The following is a 15,267-nucleotide window of genomic DNA, read 5'->3' as shown; positions in this document are numbered from 1 at the left end:
GTCATTATAGAACCTTGAGACAAGAAATAACATGATCAGCTCTATGTTTTCAAAAGATAACTGTGCTCCACATTATGTGTCATTAGGGAAATGCAAATTAAAACAACAGTGACGTACTATTACATGACTGTTAACAATGGCTGAAATCCAAAACACTGACAACACCAAAGCTGGGGAAGACGGGGAGCAAGAGGAACTCTCATTCACTGCCAGTGGGAATACAAAATGGTACTTTGGAAGATTGTTTGGCAACTTCTTACATATTCTTACTGTATGATCCAGCAATTATGCTCCTTGGAATTTGCCCAAGTGAGTTGAAAACATGTTCACACAAAAACCTGCATACAGATGTGTATGGAAGCTTTTTTCATAATTGCCAAAACTTGGAAGCAACCAAGATGTCCTTCAGTAGATGAATGTATAAATAAACTCTACTATACCCAGCCAATGGACTGTTATTCAGCACCAAAAAAGAAATGAGCTATATCAACCCATGAAAAGACACGGAAGAACCTTAAATGTGTGTTATTAAGTGGAAGAAGCCAATCTGAAAAGGCAATATACTATAAAATCCCGAATTACTTTCTGGAAAAGGTAAAACTATGGAGATGGTAAAAAGTGTAGTGTTTTCCAGGATCTGAGGGGAGAGAGGAATGAATGGGCAAAGCACAGAGGATTTGTAGCACAGTGTATGTATTCTGTGTGGTACTGTAATGGTGAATACACGTCATTAAGCATTAGTTCAGATCCATCAAGAGTGAACCCTAATGTAAATTACAAACTTCAGTTTATGTGTGAAAATGATGTGTCACTGTGGGGTTCATCAGTTGTAACAAATGTACCACTCTGGTGCAGGTTGTGATAGGAGAAGGCTGTGGGAGTGAGGGGCATATAGGAACATTGTAATTTCTGCTGAGTTCTGCTGATCAAAAAAGAAATCTATTCAAAAAGGAAATTTTTCATGTTTAGACTAACTTAGTTCATTTCTCTCATTTAGTTCCTTCATTGGTGAGGTTTCATTGCAATGCATTCTAGAGTCGAACATAAAATTATTTTAGAACTTTGTGTGACTTCTCCCCTTGCTTAAACATCATTGCGGAATAATGTAAAAATATGATACCCTAATCTAGTTTTCTTAAACTTTTTTCAAAGTTGAAAAAAACTAGCATCATGGAGAGATGGGTTGAAAGAGTGAAAGGCAAGAATCGAGGATCAAAACTAGGCCATGAAAATTGCTCAGTTGAGAGCTAATGAAGCCCTAAATTAAGTCCTAATCAGTGTAGATGGAGTGGGTGATAGATTTAAACAATATTAAGAGGCTGGGCACAGTGGCTCATGCCTGTAATCCCAGCACTTTGGGGGGCCAAGGTGGGCAGATCACAAGGTCAGGAGTTCAAGACCAGCCTGGCCAATATGGTGAAATCCCCATCTGGACTAAAAATACAAAAAGTAGCCAGGCATGGTAGTGCATGCCTGTAGTCCCAGCTACTCAGGAGGCTAAGGCAGGAGAATCGCTTGAACCCGGGAGGTGGAGGTTGCAGTGAGCCGAGATTGCGCCACTGCACTCCAGCCTGGGTGACAAAGCGAGACTCCGTTTCAAAAACAAACAAACAAAAACCAATATTAAGAAGTCATATTGTCTAGAATTGGTCATTTCTAGGTGTCATGGGGTTGGGGGAAAATCCAAAATGATTGACAGATCATTTTGAGTGATGGCATGAAAGGCATCTCTTTACCAAGATGGAGACTACAGGAAAGCAGGAGATTTGTGGGAAAAATTATAATTTTTGAGTACATTGGATTTCAGATGCCTCTGGAATAGCATGCTTATGGAGTGGAGATTACTAACAAAACCACAATCTTTAAAAATAACTGCTTCTTTCAACATGCTTATATTGTAGTGAGTTCAGTGATATCTCATATCCTTTGGTAGAAAAAAATGTAAAAAACTTATGGTACATTTCTCTGACTCTTGCACTTTCATAGTGTTCACTTTCTGTTCACCTAGATTTACTCACTGATATCCTTCTCCCACTCTGAGGCTTTACCTATCCTGAAATACATTTAAAAATTTACCCAAGTCAGAAACACTTCCCAACTCATCCTGTAAGGCCAATATTACCCTGATACCAAATCCAGACAGACATAAAGAAAACTACAGGTCATCTCTTATGATTATAGACACAGAGATCCTGAGGAAATACTTCCAGACCAAATCCATCAACATATGTAAAGGTTACATACCATGTCCAAATGGGATTTACCCCAGTAATGCAAGGTTGATTTGACACACAAAAATTAATGTAATATGTGAATAAAAGAGGAAAGAAAACCACATGATGATTTCAATAGACACTGAAAAAAGCATTTGACAAAATTCACACCCCTTCATGATTAAAAAGAAACCCCACTAAAATAGGAATAGAAGGAAAGCTCCTCAACCTGATAATGGTTATCTATAAAAACCCCATGGTTAACATTATACCTAATGGTTTCCTTCTACAATCAGGAATAAGACAAGGATGCCCAGTCTCACCACATTTATTCAATCTTCTACTGAAGGTTCTAGAGCAGGGCAATTAGGCAAGAAAGGGAAATAAGGGCATGGTGGCTCACGCGTGTAATCCCAGCACTTGGGAGGCCGAGGCGGGTGGATCACCTGAGGTCAGGAGTTCGAGACCAGCCTGGCCAACTTGGTGAAACCCCGTCTCTACTAAAAATACAAAAATTTGCCTGGCGTGGTGGTGGATGCCTGTAATCCCAGCCACTTGGGAGGCTGAGGCAGGAGAATCGCTTGAACCCAGCAGGTGGAGGTTACAGTGAGCCGAGATTGCACCATTGTACTCCAGCCTGGGCAATGGTGCGACACTCTCTCAAAAAAAAAAGTGGGGGAGGGAATAAAAGGGCATATAGATTATTAGAAAGGGAGAAGTAAAACTCTACTTGTAAATGACATGATCTTGTATATAAAGCTTTTATATAGACGATGTTTAGGAAGATCTAAATAACTAAATGAACTAAATAGTTCAGCACAGTGGCAGTGTACAAGATCAATATATTAAAATCAGTTGTGTTTCTATACACTAGCAATGAGCAATCTGAAATTAAGACAGTGATTCCATTTATAATAGCATTTAAAGGAATAAAATACTTAGGAATAAATTTAACAAAAGAGAACAAAACTTGTACTCTAAAAATTGTAAAACATTGTTGAGGTAAATTAGATATAAACTGAAAAATAGTACATATTTATGAATTAGAAGTCTTAGTATTAAGATTGCAATACTCTCCAAATCTACAGACTTAATACAATCCCTGTCAAAATCCCAGCTAACATTTTTGCAAAATGGGCATACTTAAAATTCATATGGCAATTCAAGGAGTTCAGAATAGCCAACAATCTGAAAAGAGAAGAACAAATTGGAGGACTCACACTTCCTAATTTCAGAACTAACTACAAAGCTGCAGTAATTAAGATAGGGTGGTACTGGCATAGGTAGATCACTAGCATAAAGAGTCTGGAAATAAACCTTCACATTTACAAAAAATGGATTTTTAACAAGGATCCAAGACAATTCAATTGGGAAAGAATGGTTTTTCTGACAAATGATACTGGAACAACTGTTTATCCACATTCAAAAGAATAAAGTTAGACCCTACCTCACACCATACACAAAACTAAATTGAAATTGGACAGTACAGCTAAATATAAGAGCTAAAACTATACAATTCTTAGAAAAATATATAAGTCAAACTTTACTACTTGGGATAGGCCAAGCTTTTGAAGTACGACAAAAGAAAAATAGCCAGATTAGACTTTACCAAAATTAAAAACTTTTGTGTCTCAAAAGATGCCATCAAGAAAGTTAGAAGACAACCCACAAACTGAGAGAAAATATTTGCCATTTATATATGCGTTAGTGTTTTTATCTAGAATATGTAATAAAAAAACTCGTACAACTCAATAAAAAATCCAATTAAAAATAGACAAAATATGTGAATAGGCATTTCTCCAAAGAATGTATGCAAATGGCCAATAATCACATTAAAATGATGCTCAATATCATTAGTTTTTAAAGAAATGGAAATCACCACCACAATGAGATACTACTTCACACCCACTAGGATAGTTTTAATCAAAAAGACAGAAAGAAGCATTGGCAAGGGTGTGGAGAAATTGGCACCCTCATTCATTGTTGATGGGACTGTAAAATGATCCACACCATTTAGAAAATAGTTTGGTAGTTCCACAAATTGCTAAACATAAGAGTTACCACATAACCCAGCAAAGCTACTTCAAAGAGAAAGGAAAATATATGTTTACACAAAAACTTGCAGTTGAATGTTCATCTTAGCATTATATGTAACAGCCCAAAATTGGAAACAACTCAAATGCTCATCAACTGATGGATGGATAAACAACATGAGGTATATTGCTACAAGGGACTATTATTCAGCAATAAAAAGAAGTGAAGTCCTTATATATCCTAGAACATGATGAACTTTGAAAACATGATGCTAAGTGAAAGAAGCCAGTCACAAAAAATCATATATGATTCTATTTATGTGATGTCCAGAATAGACCAATTTGGAGATAGAAAGTAGATTAGTGGTTGCCTAGGGTTGAGTGGGGGACTGGGGGAATTTGGGAGTAATGGTTACAGGGTATGGGGTTCCTTTTAGAGGTAATGAAAATTTTCTAAAGCAAATGTGATGGTTGCACAACTCTGTGTACATAAGAAAAACCAGTGAATTTTAGGCTTTAAATGAGTTGACTTTTATGGCATGTGAATTATATTTCAACAAAGCATTTTTTTTTCTTTTTTTGAGATGGAGTCTTGCTCTGTCACCCAGGTTGGAGTGTAGTGGCGTGATGTTGGCTTACTGCAACCTCTGCCTTCTGGACTCAAGCGATTCTCCTGCCTCAGCCTCCCGAGTAGCTGGGACTACAGGCACGCATCACCATGCCCAAATAATTTTTGTATTTTTTGGTAGAGACAGGGTTTTGCCATGTTGGCCAGGCTAGTCTCTAACTCCTGACCTCAGGTGATTCAAATACCTCAGCTTCCCAAAGTGCTAGGATTACAGATATGAGCCACTTCACCTGGCCCTCAATAAAGCTATTTTTAAAAAGGTTTACCCACCTCACCAGAAAGATGTGTATCATTTGTCCTAGTTTAAGTTCAAGGCCCCCATTTACAAATTTTTCACTGATTAATCGTCTTTTCGTGTCACTACATAGAGATCTCCCCCTTGTTTTCAGTGATGTGCACCTCTGGGTCTTTGCACTGGCCCCTGCCACTTTTTCGAACACTGTTCTCAGAATCCAGCTTGTTTCCTCCCTCTTCAATTTCTCTGTGAGGCCTCCCTGATGAAATACACACAACAGGAGGCCTGCTAGCACATACCACCCTGTGCTCCTTGTCCCCTTTCCTGTTTCACTGTTTACCACAGCACGTGTTGCCAGGGACAATGTATATTTACTTATTCATTGTCTCTACTTCCCACTAAAGTAAGTGCCACATAGGCAGGACTTTTCATTCCCTGTTTGTATCCCTAACACCCTGTCCTTAATACCAGTGCTTGGCATGTGGTAAGCCATAGGCTCTTGTGGCTACACAACATGTGCTCTGTTCTCAAGTGGGGTGACTCTGTCGATGTCTGGAGAAACTTTGGGTTGCCATGCCTTGAGGATTAACTAGGTGCTACTGACGTCTAGTAGCTGGAGGCCAGGGAGGCTTCTGAACACTGTAGAATACACAAGACCACCCTCAACACAAAGAATGATTCAGCCCCAAATGTCAACAGTGCTGAGGCTGAGAAAACCTGTGTTAGACCAGCACTATCCAATAGAAATACAACCAACTGGTTGGGCCCAGTGGCTCACATCTGTAATCCCAGAATTTTGGGATGCCGAGGTGGGTGGATTGCTTGAGCCCAGGAGTTTGAGTCCAGCCTTGGTAACACAACAAGACCTTCAACAAGAAATCAAAAGATTAGCTGGGCATGGTTACACATGCCTGTGGTCCCAGCTACCCGGGATGCTGAGGTGGAAGAACCATTTCAGCCCAAGAGGTCAAGGCTGCGGTAAGCCATGATTGCACCACTGCACTCCAGCCTGGGCACCGGAGGCCACACTTCCTACAGGTTGCTCCCAGCCAGAACCGAGCATGCCAGGGTACTAGTGCCACCTGTTCCTGCAGGACAAGGGAATCCTCTAACAGTCAACAGTCCACCAGAGACTCCCAACTGATATGGCCAAATGTTCCTAGAGCTGTGCTGTGTTGCGGACTCCTCCTGCCCTACCTTCCTTCCTTCCCCCTCTCACCTCTCACATGGCAGTCTGAAGGTTCTCCCTGATCACTCCTGGCCCCTCTCTTAACCTGCATAGGTGCATCCCCCAATAAATCTCTGCTGATCTCATCCTAACTTGGTGCCTGCTTCTGGGAGGATTCATACTAACACAGGTTTCAAGGTCAGACAGCATTCAAATCCCACTCCCACCACAGACCCTGAGCCAGTTCCTACCCCTTTCTCAGCCTCAGTTTCCTCAGCAGTGAAAAGAATATTGAAACAGAAACTCTTTGAAAGCTCTTCCTGTCCTGATCTGTTCCAGAATCAGGCTCAGCAGGGTTCACGCAAGGACAGAAGTGTAGCCGCCTCTGAGGAGCCCCTCACATGCCCATTTTAGCCAGTTTGTTTCTCCCTGGGATCCTACAGCACATGTGCCCATCACACAGGGTTGCAAACACCAGTTTTCTTCTCTGATTCCCCAAAGGGTGCTGGACACCTGTAGAGGGGCTCTGTTTTGTTCACTTGTCCATGATGCTTAGAGAATGTTTAAAGTGCACAGTGAATGCCGAGCGCTGGAAATGCTCAGTGAACAAAGCCAACACCAGCCCCACCAGATGTCAGCAAGGAGGAGATCTGTGGCTATAGTCTCTTTGGTTCCATGGAAATGACACCAACAACCCACATAATTGAGGGCCCTGTGCAGGTGCTGGGTTCCCAGCAAAAGTCTTTCCATGTATTTTCTGTTAGATGAATCCTCCTGGCATGCTCATCGCGAGGTTCCATTACTACACGCCCATCTTACACATAGATAAACTGAGGCTCAGGGAACTGGTGTTGATTGTCCCAGCCTGCACAGCTAGGAAGAATCAAGGGGTGAGTTTTGGGTTTTATTTTGCATATTTCAGCAGCTTTACTGAGGTATAATTTACACACCATAAAATTTGCTCACAATAAATGTACAGTTAGATCAGTGAATCTATAGATTTGGGCAACCATCATCACAAGCCAGTTTTAGAACATTTCTATCACCCTGAAAACATTTCTCTTGCCTGTTTGCAGTCAATTTTCCATTCCCACCCCCAGTGCTAGGCAACCACCAATCTGCTTTCTGACTGTACAGATGTGCCTTTTTCTGCACATTCCCTCTAAGTGAAATCATATACTCTGTGGCCTTTTATGGTGGGCTTCTTTCACATGATGTAATGCTTCTGAGGTTCCTCCATGTGGTAATGTCCATTGTTGCTTCATCCCTGTCTATTGACAAATAAAGTTCTGTTGCATGGATGGACCACAAACGTCTACATACCCATTCTTCAGCTGGTGCACATTTGAGTTGTTTCCAGTCTTGAGCTATTATGAATAATGTTGTTATGAAAATGTGTGTATTAGTTTTTGTGTGAGAATATGTTTTCATTTCTCTTGGGTAGATCCCTAGGAGTGGAGTTGCTGGGTCACATGATAATGGTAAGTTACACAAGAAACTGCCAAACTTGTCTCTGTAAATTGGTTGCCCACCAGCAGCATATGAGGGTTCCACTGCTCCACACAGTAGGGCTGAGATTGGAGGCAAGTCCAGCCTGACCCCAGAACCCCATTACCCAGCTCTTTGGTGATCTTTTCTAACATTGGGATACCCAGCTAAGCAATGAGGATCATAGCTGTGCAGGAATGAGGGCTGTCTGTGAAAACAAGAAGTGCTCCTGCACCAGCCCAGACAAAGACCCCCACTTATCTCCATTTATTTCTTGTCCTCCAAGTGATGCTGGAGCCCTTGGGTTTCCCCACATGCAAACCCTCAAATTTCTGACCCCTGCTATTTATCTTCCATTGAGCCTTAGGTTCTGGTGAGAGTAACAAGGATAGACAAGGGTTCACAGCCCAGAGCTAGGGATGCTCCATACCCTGGGCAGTGACTTTGGAAGGGCTGATTCAGCTGGAACTCAATATTGAAGCACCCAGGATGTGCCTGTTTTACAAACAGAAAAAAGATAATGCAGAAGCATGGGGTCCCTGATTAGCTGATCTGAGCTGGGGTGGGGCTTGGCAATCATTGGATCCAGTGGTTTTCCTGAAACATGAGCATCGAATTTCCTGCCCACACAACCCTGTCCAAGCAACAAACAGGGTCCTCAGTATGCTTAAAACATTGACATTGGATGTAAGACAATTCAATGTTTGAGAAATCCCTGCAGACCCTCTGGGAACGTCTTGAATTCTAAGGAGACCATCTTGCCCTTCTTCCTTATTTGACAGAAATGGAAAACTGTGGCTCACTGAGGTGGAGTGAGATACCCCAGGTTATCCAGCAAGGTGAGGGTGGAGCAAAGGCTTGGTCCCATAGCACATATTCATCCATCTCCTTGCCCATCCGTTGTCTTCCAGCAGAATGTAAGCTCTGAGAAGATAAGGATTTTCCTCTCCTTTTCTACCACTGCTGTCTTCCTTGATTCTAGTACAGTGGCTGGCACAGGGTGGGTGCTCAGTAAATATCTGGTGAATGGGCCAGTCGCGGTGGCTTATGTCTGTAATCCAGCACTTTGGGAGGCCAAGACAGGTGGATCACGAAGTCAAGAGATGGAGACCATCCTGGCTAATATGGTGAAAACCTGTCTCTACTAAAAATGCCAAAAAAAAAAAAAAAAAAATTAGCCAGGCACGGTGGCAGGTGCCTGTAGTCCCAGCTACTCAGGAGGCTGAGGCAGGAGAATGGCGTGAACCCAGGAGGTGGAGCTTGCAGTGAGCAGAGATCACGTCACTGCATTCCAGCCTGGGCAACAGAGCAAGACTCAGTCTCAAAACAAAACAAAAAAATCTAGTGAATGAACCCAAGTGCCCTGACTTCTCTGCTTCATTTCAGAAAGCTGATCTGAGCACCTACTATGTGCTACAAGCTGTGGCAGGTATTGGGGATAAGATCTGAGCAAGACAGGACCCTTGTCTTCAAGGCACTTAGTTCTCAAGGGCAAGACGGTAGGTATACAGCTAGGCACAGAATTCTGTGACTACAGTTTTCTAAATGCTACAAAGGGATTTGAGGCTTGTGTAATCTGAACTCAGCCGGGAGGTCACAGAAGACTTTAGACCAAGGTTTAAAATAAAGAGGCTGAGGCAAGGCTCCAGTCCCAGAGCATCCCCAGGAGGCCTACCCTGTTCTTCCATGAGTGTCTCCTGATTAGAAACTCTTGAGTCTAGGAGGTCAAGGTGGGAGGATCACTGGAAGCCAGGAGTTCAAGACCAGCCTCGGCAACAAAGCAAGACCTTGTCTCTATAAAAAATAAAAATTAAATGAAAATAAAACGTTAGAGAGAGAGACACAGACACCAGCCTAGGTAACATGGTGAAACCCTGTCTCTACAAAACATACAAAAATTAGCTGGGTGTGGTGGCGTGCACTTGTGGTCCCAGCTACTTGGGAGGCTGAGGTGGGAGAATCGCTTAAGCCTGGGAGGCAGAGGTTGCAGTGAGCAGGAATCACACCGTTGCACTCCAGTCTGGGTGACAGAGCAAGACCCTGTCTCAAAAGTGAGAGAGAGATTGAGATAAACAGCAGGGTCTGACTGGAGCTGAATTAATGTGCTCAGCCTCGACCAACTGTCCTACCCACTGACCAGCACTGAGCACAGAGGGTAAACCCTGCAAAGGAAGTGACCAGCTTAGAGAACACTATTCATCACTCCAAGGCCTAAGGCTTCATATTAAACAGAACACGATAACAATGTTCTGGTTATGTTTCTTGAAAAGAGTCCCTTTTTTTTTTAGAGATACGTATTAAAATATTTACAGATGAAATCATATAATGTCTGCATGTTGCTTCAGCATAATATTACAGGGGAGAAGGGATAGGCTGATGGCCATTAGAGCATGCTGACGGTACCTGAGTTCTGTGTATCTTTAGGTTAAAATTTGTTTCAGCCAGGTGCGGTGGCTCACGCCTGTAATCGGAGCACCTTGGGAGGCAGAGGCGGGTAGATCACAAAGTCAGGAGATCGAGACCATCCTGGCTAACATGGTGAAACCCCGTCTCTACTAAAAATACAAAAAATTAGCCGGGTGTGGTGGGGGCGCCTGTAGTCCCAGCTACTTGGGAGGCTGAGGCAGAAGAAGGGTGTGAACCTAGCAGGCGGAGCTTGCAGTGAGCCAAGATCACGCCACTGCACTCCAGCCTGGGTGTCAGAGCGAGATTCTGTCTCAAAAAAAAAAAAAAAAAAAAATTATCCTAAAAGGTTCTTTAAAAAAGCAAAAAATGTACATATATATGTAGATAGATCGATTACATGTGGACTTGGAGCAGACAACACCATTGCTTCTCGTTCCCACCAGCAGCCAAGACTCTTCAAGCTGAAATGTTTGGGTCAGCCACACCTTTGCACCATGGCTTCCTTTGTTCTTCCTGAAGTCTTTCCTAATTGTGCTGGAATACAGGCATTGCAGCAGGGAATCCCCTGTTTCAGAATTTCTTCCTAGCCTGACTAAAGCCTTTGCTGGATCTTATAAATCACAAGATTTCACAGGAGATGCAGCGCTGGATCAGATACTAACACCTCTCGTCTTCCCTTGAGTGCTGAGAAAGGGATGCTGGAGACTGGGAAACATTTTGCCATTTGCAGTCTTAGGAGATCTTTGTAAAGATTTCTCCCTCTGGATGGTTTTGACCAGGGCATTGCCAAATTCCATGTCCCAAGAGTCTTGGTTTCTGGATCCTCCTGAGACTTTGAGTTTCCCATGAGGCCACAGCTGCAAGGGAGGCTGAGCCAAGTGGCCATAACAACCAGGCAGAGTAGCGGGCAGAAGCAGGGGCAGGGTGCAAGCCTCTCCTCCCCAGGAGAGGAACTTCCCTGTGCCAAGGGGAATGAAGGGACCCAGGGGATGCGTGGCTGACCCAGTGCCCTACCTCTTTTCATAGTCCAGGTTCCCCACAGACCCCTTCATCAGCGGGCTTACTGTTCACTTCAAGGTCATGACATCGGCTGTGTGATGCGGGGACAGAAATCCCTGGCATGGCCTCTATGTCATCCCTCTGCAGACAGAGGAGGACTCAGGCTTGGCCATGATGCTGGAATCACCGTGGATATAGACCCTGGCTCATTTGACTCAAGAACACATACATAACTGGAACCAAGAGGCTGGGTTAATCCCCTCAAGGCCCTGGCCACTTGGAAGACCCTAAGCCTCCTTCCAGGTGGCCATGCTAAGCAAAGCCACTTGCAGCCACCCTTCCACGATGCATTCTACATCATCCAGCTATGAAAACCACCTGCTCCCATCACTTTCACACTCATGCCTTCCCCTAAGCTCAAGGGGCCCTGGCCCAAGCTTCCTTTAGAACCGGAAAGGAGGTTCTGGCCCTCTTGAAAATCATCCTTTTCAAACAGAAGGCATTTATCTTGGCAAAGCTTAAAAGACAAAAAGCCTGTAATCCCAACACTTTGGGAGGCCGAGGCGGGCAGATCACCTGAGGTCAGGAGTTCGAGACCAGCCTGGCCAACATGGTGAAACCCTGTCTGCACTAAAAATACAAAAATCAGCTGGGCGTGGTGTCAGTCACCTGTAATCCCAGCTACTTGGGAGGCTGAGACAGGAGAATGCCTTGAACCTAGGAGGCGGAGGTTGCAGTGAGTCGAGATCGCACCACTGCCCTCTAGCCAAGGCAACAAAGAGTGAAACTCCATCAAAAAACAAACAAACAAACAAACAAACAAAATGAAGAGATGACAGCTGAACTCTAGGGCCCATCCCACAGACAATACCCATGATACCCAGACACGGTGCATCAGACGAGCACAGCTGGGACTCCCCACAACATGTGTGTCCCAGGCTGGCACGGAGACGCATCACTGATGTTGCTGCCGGAGGCTGCTGATGGCAGTGGCGCTGGTGCTGGGGTGGCTATGAGTGAGGGGGTGTCGAGGAGGAGCACAGTAGTGTGCATGATGTGAGTTGGGGCTCCCACGTGGCCGCCTTTGAATGTCAAGGACCAGTACATGATTGCGATCTGCATCCTTGTGGTCAGACTGGCCAAGGTTGGTTCTACCTGTCCCACAAGGTCACCACTGTGGTCCCTGAGAGCACCCTGCTCATCGTCCTGGGCCTGGTGATGGGCAGCATCATCTGGGTGGCCGACCACATAGCGACTTCATGCTGACGTCCCCCCATCAAGCTAGATGCCGGCTACTTCATGCCCAACAGGCTCTTCTTTGGCAACCTGGGCACCATCCTGCTGTACCAGGTCATCAGCACCATGTGCAATGCAGCAACCACCATCCTGTCCCTCTATGGCATCTCCCTTAGCAGGCTCATGGGCAACCTGCAGATAGGGCTGCTGGACTTCCTCCTGTTCGGCAGCCTGATCACCACTGTGGACCCAGCAGCCATCCTGGTTGGGTTTGAGGAGATTCATGTCAATGAGGTCCTGTTCATCATCATCTTCAGGGAGTTGCTACTGAATGACTCTGTACAATGTGTTTCAATCTTTTATGACACTGGGTGATGACAACGTGACCAGCGTGGACCATGCCAAAGGTGTAGTGTCCTTTGTGGTGAGCCTGGGGGGCATGACTGTGGGGTGGTCTTTGCCTTCCTGCTGTCACTGGTGACCCACTTCACCAAGCATGTGCACATCATCCAGCCTGGTTTCGTGTTCTTCATCTCCTACCTGTCTGTAGGACATCTGAGAAGTTGTTGCTGTCGGCCATCCTGGCCATCATCTTCTGTGGCATCTGCTGTCATAAGTACATGAAGGCCAACATCTTGGAGCAGTCGGCCACCACCATGCACTACACCGTGAAGATGCTGGCCAGTGGCGCCTATACCATCTTCATATCCCTGGGCATCTCGACCATCAACTTGCTCATCTGGACGTGGAACTTGGCTTTCATCCTCCTGCACTGGCCTTCACCTTCAGGTACCGAGCCATGGTGTCATCCAGTCCTGGCTCCTGTATTGCTATGAGTTGATGCAGCTGGAGATCATAGACCAGGTGGTCATGTCCTGTAGAGGCCTGCATGGGGCCATGGCCTTCATCCTGGTCGTGCTTCTGGACAGAAACAAGGTCAAGGAGAAGAACCTGTTTGTCAGCACCACTGTCATCATCTTCTTCACAATCATTTTCCGGGGCCTGACCATCAAGCCCCTGGTGCAGTGGCTGAAGGTGAAGAGGAGTGAGCACCAGGAGCCCAAGCTCCATGAGAAGCTGCACCACCATGTTTTCAACCACATCCTCTTGGCCATCAAGGACATATCCAGGCATATCAGGAACAATTATCTCAGAGAGACGTGGTCCCACTTTGACAGGAAGTTCCTCAGTGGAGTTCTCATGAGAAGGCTAACCCAGAAGTCTTGAGATGAGATCCTCAATGTCTTCCATGAGCTGAACCTGAAGGATGTCATCAGCTAAGCCACCAAGGGAGAGTGCCTAAGGTCCGTGGCCGTCATCAGCTCCCCAAGTACTGATAAGGTCGTCAACATGGACTTCATGCCATGATCGTCCACCACGGCGGCCTCTGTCTCCTACCTTCTGAGGGAGAACATCAGTGCCATCTGTCTGGACGTTCAGTCCCTGGAGCAGCGTGGCAGAGCATTCCGTATGGGGAGGACCCGGTCGCGCACCACACGCTGCAGCAGTACCTGTGCAAGCCCGGGAAGGAGTACAGGCATCGCTACAGCCACACCAACTGAGGACAAGAAGCAGGACCAGGAAATCTTCGACAGGTCCATGAGGAAGCACCTGGAGTCCTTCAAGTTGACCAAGCTCAGGATCAACCAGAACAAGAAGGCAGCCAAGCTGTACAAGCCAAAGAGCGCCCAGAAGCGGTAAAACAGCAGCATCCCCAATAGGAAGCTGCCCAGGTAGAGCCCCGTGCACATTTTCACCATTCAGGAGAAAGACTTGCAAATTTCAGACACGAAGGAGGCCCCCAACTATGATGCTGAGGAGACAAGGGAGGGGGTGGTGTCCGGGCGAGTACTGGGACCCCAGCCTCATCGCCAGAGTGCCACCCTGGCTGTCTCCTGGGGAGATGGTGGTGCCCTCACAGAGGGCCTGCGTGCAGATCCCCCACTCTCCTGGCACTTTCCGCTGCCTGACGCCCTTGCAGCTCAGCTACAAGTCGGTGGACCCATTCCTGCAGGCAGATGGCCCCAAGGAGCGACCCCAGGCTGCCTTCCCCTAGTGCACGCCATGTGACACCGGCTCTGACATGCTCCTGACCGGACGCTTGTCCCCATGGGCCGCCCACTGCGGCCTCCGAGAAGCTCCTGGGCGCCCCCGCCCGACCCGCGCCTAGGGGTTCAGAACTCCCAAAGCTCTGCGCCTACTCCAGCAGAGCCGCACTAAACGCGAACCCGCGAAGCCGCGAACCCAGGCCGGGGCCTGGGCCTGAGTGGCCATACTGCGCTGCTGAAGCTGGCATCGCTGCCGCCGTTGTGCCAAGCACTGCGCACGTCCTGGGGCAGGAGAGACCCCGCTGTGACACCTGCCGGGCCGGAAATGCCGGCTAGAAGGTGGCTTCCATTGGAATCGCTGCCAGGGAAACCAACCGAGGCCCGCGCAAAATGAATTTGCAAAAGTAATGCCCCAGGCAAGACTCCAGGCCCCTCCCAGCGCTGCACCTCTCCCTGCGGAAGGTGGGGTGAGTCCAGAGTGCCAGGACTCAGGGCCTGGCCCTGGAGGGTTGCAAGTGGGAGGAGTAAAGAGAGAGTGGTAAAGGGGGAAAAACGCGGTGAGCAAGAGGGAGATAATGTTTTGTGAAAAGACAGTGGGGAGAAAAGACAGTGGGGAGAAAAGTTTTTGGGTAGATGGAGCAGGAAAAGAGGGTGGCCAGCAGGAGGCATAAAAGACTGTGGGGAAAAGAGTGGGGGAAAAGTTTTTGGGTAGATGGAGGGGGAAAAGGTGATAAGCAGGAGGTGGGAAAGAGGGTTGGGAAAACGATGGAAAAATAGTTTTGGGGTAGATGGAGGGTGAAAAAAGGGTGGCAT

The 15,267-nt window shown here is 46.2% G+C and overlaps 1 pseudogene; it reads left to right on the top strand.

Moving 5' to 3' along the window:
- Positions 1 to 136: 136 nt before the first annotated feature.
- LOC129045016 (sodium/hydrogen exchanger 3-like) lies at positions 137 to 14,462 on the top strand (annotated as a pseudogene).
- Positions 14,463 to 15,267: the final 805 nt, after the last annotated feature.

Source organism: Pongo pygmaeus, chromosome 8, assembly GCF_028885625.2.
Source record: "Pongo pygmaeus isolate AG05252 chromosome 8, NHGRI_mPonPyg2-v2.0_pri, whole genome shotgun sequence".
NCBI classification, from domain to species: domain Eukaryota; kingdom Metazoa; phylum Chordata; class Mammalia; order Primates; family Hominidae; genus Pongo; species Pongo pygmaeus.
The sequence above is the reverse complement of the archived record's forward strand: the minus strand, read 5'-3'. Positions and strand labels throughout refer to the sequence as shown.